At 42.4% G+C, this 8,043-nt stretch overlaps 1 protein-coding gene across 1 annotated transcript in view; it reads left to right on the top strand.

Moving 5' to 3' along the window:
* The first annotated feature begins 5,965 nt into the window (after positions 1-5,965).
* LOC135524626 (dipeptidyl peptidase 9-like) overlaps positions 5,966-8,043 on the top strand; it is a 31,253-nt gene continuing 29,175 nt past the window's right edge. The window contains 1 exon segment of the mRNA XM_064952335.1: positions 5,966-6,124. The gene's annotated coding sequence lies outside the window, so the exon portion shown is untranslated.

The following is an 8,043-nucleotide window of genomic DNA, read 5'->3' as shown; positions in this document are numbered from 1 at the left end:
TACACAAGTAAGGGTCTTCAGTCTCCTGCTGGCCTATAGGCTCATTCCACAAGAGAAGGCATTCCCAAACTGGGGTACGCGCAATGCCGTGGGAGTACGGCAAATAAAAATGTGATTAACATTTTTAACAAAAAAAATAATATATTTTTTAATTTCTTCACATTTTCAAACAGTCCATGTATATTTTCCAACGGGGCTATACATTTGGGTGAGTTTTATCTCTCGCCAAGTAGTGTCATTTCACTGCCAAAAAGAAAATGAAACCATCTAGTTTTCAGCAAAATATCAACACAATGTCAGATTTAAAAAAAAGACCTTTATTTAACTAGGCAAGTCAGTTAAGAACAAATTATTACTTTCAATGATGGCCTAGGAATAGTTCAGGGGCAGAACGACAGATTTGTACAGCTGGGGGATTTGAACTTGCAACCTTTCGGCGACTTGTCCAACGCTCTAACCACTAGGCTACCCCGCCACCCCATATAGGAAGACACAGGTAGCCTAGTCAAATAATTAACATCCAATCACATGAACCATTACTCTCTCGTGGGAATTCCACTAACGGTCTGTATGTAGCCAAACGTAGCTGCTGCTGCTCATGTTGGTATCTGCACTGATGGCGCAAAAGCAATGACAGGGAGACATAGTGGAGTGATAACGCGCGTGCAAGCAGTTGCTCCTGACGCCACTTGGGGACACTGCAGGATCCACTGAGTGGCTCTTGCTGCCAAGGGAATGCCTGACAGCTTGAAAGACGTTTTGGACACAACAGTGAAAATGGTTAACTTTCTTAAAGCAAGGCCCCTGAACTCTTGTGTGTTTTCTGCACTAAGGGCAGCGACCGTTTAATGCTTTTACAACATACATTTCCCCTTGGTTATCAAGGGGAAAAGTATTAACAGGTTTTTTGTTTTTTGAGAAATAAGCTTAAAGTTTTCTTTACTGATCATAAATTTCACTTGTCTGAACGCTTGCATGATGAAGAGTTTCTCACACGATTGGCCTATCTGGGTGGTTTTTTCTCACCTTATTGATCTGAATCTAGGAATACAGGGACTCTCCGCAACTACATTCAATGTGCGGGATAAAATTGTCTGCATTAACAAGGACAACACACAGTTCTTTCCATCATTGTATGATTTTTTTGTGTGTAAATTAACTCAAGCTTACGCACAATGTCAAATGAGATATAGCGAAGCACCTGAGTGAGTTGGGTGCGCAATTACACAGGTACTTTCCCGAAACAGATGACACAAACAACTGGATTTGTTATCCCTTTCTTTTTTTTTTTTTAATTTTACCCCCTTTTTCTCCCCAATTTCATGGTATCCAATTGTTAGTAGCTACTATCTTGTCTCATAGCTACAACTCCCGTACGGGCTCGGGAGAGACGAAGGTCATGCGTCCTCCGATACACAACCCAACCAAGCGCATCCAACCCAGAAGGAAACAGAGTGCACCTGGCAACCTTGGTTAGCGCATACTGCACCCAGCCCGCCACAGGAGTCGCTGGTGCGCAATGAGACAAGGATATCCCTACCGGCCAAGCCCTCCCTAACCCGGACGCAGCTAGGCCAATTGTGTGTCACCCCACGGACCTCCCGGTCGCAGCCGGTTACGACAGAGCCCGGGCGCGAACCAAGAGTCTCTGGTGGCCCTTAACCACTGCGCCACCTTAACCACTGCGCCAACCGGGAGACCTGATTTGTTATCCCTTTCATGCCCTGCCTCCAGTCCACTTACCGATATCTCAACAAGAGATCCTCATCGAAATTGCAACATGCGATTCTGGGGAAATTTAATTTAATCAGAAGCCACAGCCAGATTTCTGGATTGGGCTGCGCTCAGAGTATCCTGCCTTGGAAAATCGTTGCCCTTTGCAACCATGTACCTACAGTGGCTTGCGAAAGTATTCACCCCCGATGGCATTTTTTTCTATTCTGTTGCCTTACAACCTGGAATTAAAATAGAGTTTTGTGGGGTTTGTATCATTTGATTTACACATCATGTCTACCACTTTGAAGATGCAAAATATGTTTTGGGGGTGAAACAAACAAGAAGACTTGAATGTGCTTAATTATTCACCCCCCAAAGTCAATAATTTGTAGAGATACCGTTTGCAGCAATAACAGCTGCAAGTCTCTTGGGGTATGTCTCTATAAACTTGGCTCACCTAGCCACTTGGATTTTTGCCCAATCTTCAAGGCAAAACTGCTCCAGCTTCTTCAAGTTGGATGGGTTCCGCTGGTGTACAGCAATCTTTAAGTCATACCACAGATTCTCAATTGGATTGAGGTCTGGGCTTTGACTAGGCCATTCCAAGCCATTAAGTGTTTCCCCTTAAACCACTCGAGTGTTGCTTTAGCAGTATGCTTAGGGTCATTGTCCTGCTGGAAGTTGAACCTCCGTCCCAGTCTCAAATCTCTTGAACAGTGGTCCTATAAACAGATACTCAAATCTCCGCTGTGGAGCTTTTTAGCTCTTTTAGGGTTATCTTTGGTCTTTTTGTTGCCTCTCTGATTAATGCCCTCCTTGTCTGGTCCGTGAGTTTTGGTGGGCGGCCCTCTCTTGGCCAGTTTGTTGTGGTGCCATATTCTTTCCATTTTTTTAATAATGGATTTAATGGTACTCCCTGGGATGTTCAACGTTTAGGATATTTTTTTATAACCCAACTCTGACCTGTACTTCTTCACAACTTTGTCCCTGACCTGTTTGGAGAGGTCCTTGATCTTCATGGTGCCACTTGCATAGTGGTGTTGCAGACTCTGGGGCCTTTCAGAACAGGTGTATATCTACTGAGATCATGTGACAGATCATGTGACGCTTAGATTGCACACAGGTGGACTTTATTTAACTAATTATGTGACTTCTGAAGGTAATTGGTTGCACCAGATATTGTTTAGCGACGTCATAGCAAAGGGGGTGAATACATACGCAGGCACCACTTTTCAGTTGTTTCTTTTTTTAAACAAGTAATTTTGTTCATTTCACTTAACCAATATTGACTATTTTGTGTATGTCCAAGACATGACATCCAAATAAAAATCAATTTAAATTACAGGTTGTAATGCAACAAAATAGGAAAAATGCCAAGGGGGGTGAATACTTTTGCAAGGCACTGTATGTGAGAGTGGATTCTCGGCACTCTCTAGCATGAAAACGAAATACAGGCACAGACTGTGTGTGGGAAATTATTTAAGACTGAGAATCTCTCCAATACAACCCAACATTGCAGAGTTATGAGCATCCCTTCAAGCACACCCTTCTCATTAACCTGTGGTGAGTTATTCACATTTTTTGATTAACAAATAAGGTTTCATATGTAAGATGGTTAAATAAAGAACAAAATTATTTATGATATTATTTGTGTCCTGGTCCTATATGAGCTCTTTGTCACATTCCACAAGTTGGGTTGTGACAAAAACTCACTCATTCTTATGTTTAATAAATGTATCGTTTAGTGTGTGGCAGGCTTACAATGATGGCAAAAAAACACATTTTAGAATGCGCTGACCCTGGTGCTGGAGGGGGTACGCAGCTGGAGGTTGAATGTTTGAAGGGGTATGGGACAATACAGTCGTGGCCAAAAGTTTTGAGAATGACACAAATAAATGTTCACAAAGTCTGCTGCCTCAGTTTGTATGATGACAATTTGTATATACTCCAGAATGTTATGAAGAGTGATCAGATGAATTGCAATTCATTGCAAAGTCCCTTTTTGCCATGCAAATGAACTGAATCCCCCAAAAAACATTTCCACTGCATTTCAGCCCTGCCACAAGAGGACCAGCTGACATCATGTTAGTGATTCTCTCATTAACACAGGTGTGAGTGTTGATGAGGACAAGGCTGGAGATCACTCTGTCATGCTGATTGAGTTCGAATAACAGACTGGAAGCTTCAAAAGGAAGGTGGTGCTTGGAATCATTGTTCTTCCTCTGTCAACCATGGTTACCTGCAAGGAAACACATGCCGTCATCATTGCTTTGCACAAAAAAGGCTTCACAGGCAAAGATATTTCTGGCAGTAAGATTGCACCTAAATCATCCATTTATTGGATTATCAAGAACTTCAAGGAGAGTGGTTCAATTGTTGTGAAGAAGGCTTCAGGGTGCCCAAGAAAGTCCAGCAAGTGCCAGGACTGTCTCCTAAAGTTGATTCAGCTGCGGGATTGGGGCACTACCAGTACAGAGCTTGCTCAGGAATGGTAGCAGGCAGGTGTGAGTGCATCTGCATGCACAGTGAGGCAAATACTTTTGGAGGATGGCCTGGTGTCAAGAAGGGCAGCAAAGAAGCCACTTCTCTCCAGGAAAAAGGTACAGTGATTGGACTGCTGAGGACTGCGGTAAAGTCATTTTCTCTGATGAATCCCCATTCCCGATTGTTTGGGGCAACCGGAAAAAATCTTGTACGGAGAAGACAAGGTGAGCACTACCATCAGTCCTGTGTCATGCCAACAGTAAAGCATCCTGAGACCATTCATGTGTGGGGTTGCCTCTTGGCCAAGGGAGTGGGCTCACTCACAATTTTGCCTAAGAACACAGCCATGAATAAAGAATGATACCAACACATCCTTCGAGAGCAACTTCTCCCAACCACCCAGGAACAGTTTGGTGACGAACAATGCCTTTACCGGCATGATGGAGCACCTTGACATAAGGCAAAAGTGATAACTAAGTGGCTCGTGGAACAAAACATCAATATTTTGTGTCCATGGCGAGGAAACTCCCCAGACCTTAATCCCATTGAGAACGTGTGGTCAGGGTAGCCTAGTGGTTAGAGCGTTGGACTCGTAACCGAAAGGTTGTGAGTTCAAACCCCCGAGTTGACCAGGTATATATATATACAAATATGTTGTTCTGCCCCTGAACAGGCAGTTAACCCACTGTTCCCAGGCTGTCATTGAAGATAAGAATTTGTTCTTAACTGACTTGCCTGGTTAAATAAAGGTAAAAAAAAAAAAAAAATCCTCAAGAGGTGAGTGGAAAAATAAAACCTGACAAATTCCAAGCATTGATTATGCAAGAATGGGCTAACAGCATGCCAGGGCAGATTGCAGAGGTCTTGAAAAAGAAGGGTCAACACTGCAACTATTGACTCTTTGCATCAACTTCATGTAATTGTCAATAAAAGCCTGTGACACTTTTGAAATGCTTGTAATTATACTTCAGTATTCCATAGTTACATCTGACAAAAATATCTAAAGACACTGAAGCAGCAAACTTTGTGGAAATTAATATTTGTGTCATTCTCAAAACTTTTGGCCACGACTGTAAAGAGTTTGGGAACCACTGCACTAGAGGAATGGCTACGTTCTGCGATTTATTTTTGGGCATATCGATCCAAGATATTTGCTCTGCAGCGAGTTGGACTTCACCTCATACATTTGCGAAGTTTTATAGACTCGATGTCGCTGCACCGACCCTGGCGCATACTGTTTTACGTGTTGGGAATTCTGGTGGCAAAGCCCATTTTTGTGATATATCGCACAGGGCAGTCGGTCGTCAGGATAAGCTTGTCTGGCAATACAGGAGTCCGTTTTCCCATAAGTGAAATACCGAAACAAATACTTGAAAAATAACTTTAGGTCACTGGACACCCTCTTTGCATGTGCGAGGACTAGGTGTTGCTTATTTTTGAAAGACTCAAGGACGCTCACTTGGACCTTTTAGGGTAGGCCTCTTCTTAAAGACTTCTGACGAATACATACCTCACTCATACTATCAGAGAACAGGGTTACGGTCGTAACCTAAAGTTTTGTTTCTAAACAACCAACCAATCAACGCAATATCAGCTGGGTCTGGCCTACTTAGTCAATTGACTTTGATTGAACCAGAAGACGAAAACGCAGCCTGTGTTTTAAAAAAAAATGTTAGGGGGGGAAAAACGCAGTCTGTGGGGTGTCTCGCTTCCTCTTCCGTCTCTGATATCAGCATTGGATGATGCTGAAATATGTATGATTTCCGGTTGAAGGGTCGCTTTCGTTAAGGCTTCCCAAATTCGTTTCCGTGATTGTTTTGTCTGATGAGCTGCAGGCCATGGACGCAGTTATAACTGGTTAACATCTAATCGCACATTAAAGCAGAACTTAGAAACGCGTGAGAGAAAATCTAGGGCTGAACCTGTAAGTACCAAACCTGATTTTGTTATTTCTGTAAACCGACAGGTCTAGATCCGTTTCTAACCGTTAGCTTGCTAGCCACTGAGGCTAACTCGCTAGCCAGAACAGCCCCATGTTGTCAACACAGCAGTGTAGCTAGTAAAGCTCCGACAATTGCTTAAATTTATCTTGAAATGAATTACTGAAAACGGGTCCTTGTTAAAACATTTTTTTTGCGTTACGTTTAGAGTTTGTTGGATTGCTAATGGCGTGACATATAACGTGAACTAGTACGTTTTATCGTTATCTTGCTAGCTAGCCATAGAACCAACTAACGTTACCTAGCTCCAATTGTCATTGTCAGTATCCGATGATGAATCTATTCAACTTTTACTAGCTAGTTAATAAAAGTTTTTTATGGACCTGGACAGATTACAATCCACACTTGGGCACGTTTAATGTAAGTGAATGTATGGGCTGTGTTGACACTTCCCAATGCCACCAACCCCTAACATTAGGAGTTTTAAATAATACAAATAACAATGTAGAGTTGCTAGCTATGGACCGCTGGCTTTATCAGATTTGCAGCGGACAGTATTTTTCAGTGAAAACACGTTTCTGGCGGCCTTCTTCCGTTAAACACCGGTGTACGGGTACCCTCTGTAAATAGCCTCGCTATTGTTATTTTACTGCTGCTCTTTAATTATTATAATATTTTCTATTTTTTCTTATTTTTTTCTTTAAACTGCATTGTTGGTTAGGGGCTTGTAAGTAAGCATTTCACTGTAAGGTCTACACTTGTTGTATTCGGCGCACGTGACAAATACATTTGGATTTGTTCGGAGCATGCTAATTAGCACCTCTGTTTTCCGTAAACACGCACTGCAACATGGGTATATGGCCGTTTGGGAACACTAACCCTATAAAGATGTGTATCAATTGAACCTTTTTGTTTTTTGTTAAGGTTCTTATGCTACCAAAACCGCACTGCAAGCGATGCTTGTTGATGTTCCGACCGAGCGTCGCAGCTCTTAACAAAACTCCCCTTTACAGTAGATGCCTTCGTCCAATGACTCTTATGTGTAATGTAATAGAACTGAGCCATGATCAACGGCCAACCCAAAACTAACCATGTACCACGGTAGGTGCTTTTAGCAACGCAGGGGTATTTACATACTCTAGCGTTGCTTTCTATAGGATTGGGTTGCATAAAAACACTCCGTGGGAAGCCAGATGTTAAATGCAATGCTATTTCAACTTTGTGTCTGTAGGCAGGAAGGTTGGTCATTATGATTGGGGGAATTTGAGACAAAATATCTCAAGAATTTTGTTATTCAACAGACTTCCAAACATGAGTCTGTTGTAGACCCACTTCCTCTCTACTTACCACATGTCAAAAATAAGTTATCCTTTTTTTGTCCACATATGGCAGACATTCAGGACTTTTATTTTGACATGAGGTAAGCAGAGAGGAAGTGGGTCCCACATTTGGGAAGTCTAAGGGCCCTCACCTCCTGCCTGTAGGCTGTTTCTTTGATTTTGTGTCATCTGCCATTTTGGTGGTTGAGTTGAGACATGCTTGATCAAGTGAACATATAGTTCAGGAGAGGGCTGAGCACGCACCCTTGTGGGGCTGATGTGTTGAGGATCAACGGAGGTTGGCTACCTTCACCACCTGGAGTCGGCTCGTCAGGAAGTCGAGGACACAAATCAAATCAAATTTTATTTGTCACATACACATGGTTAGCAGATGTTAATGCGAGTGTAGCGAAATGCTTGTGCTTCTAGTTCCGACAATGCAGTAATAACCAACAAGTAATCTAACTAACAATTCCTAAACTACTGTCTTATACACAGTGTAAGGGGATAAAGAATATGTACATAAGGATATATGAATGAGTGATGGTACAGAGCAGCAAAAGCAAGATACAGTAGATGGTATC

Source organism: Oncorhynchus masou, chromosome 31, assembly GCF_036934945.1.
Source record: "Oncorhynchus masou masou isolate Uvic2021 chromosome 31, UVic_Omas_1.1, whole genome shotgun sequence".
Classification (NCBI taxonomy): Eukaryota; Metazoa; Chordata; class Actinopteri; order Salmoniformes; family Salmonidae; genus Oncorhynchus; species Oncorhynchus masou.
Note: the sequence above shows the minus strand (reverse complement) of the source record. Positions and strands in the feature narration are given on the sequence as shown.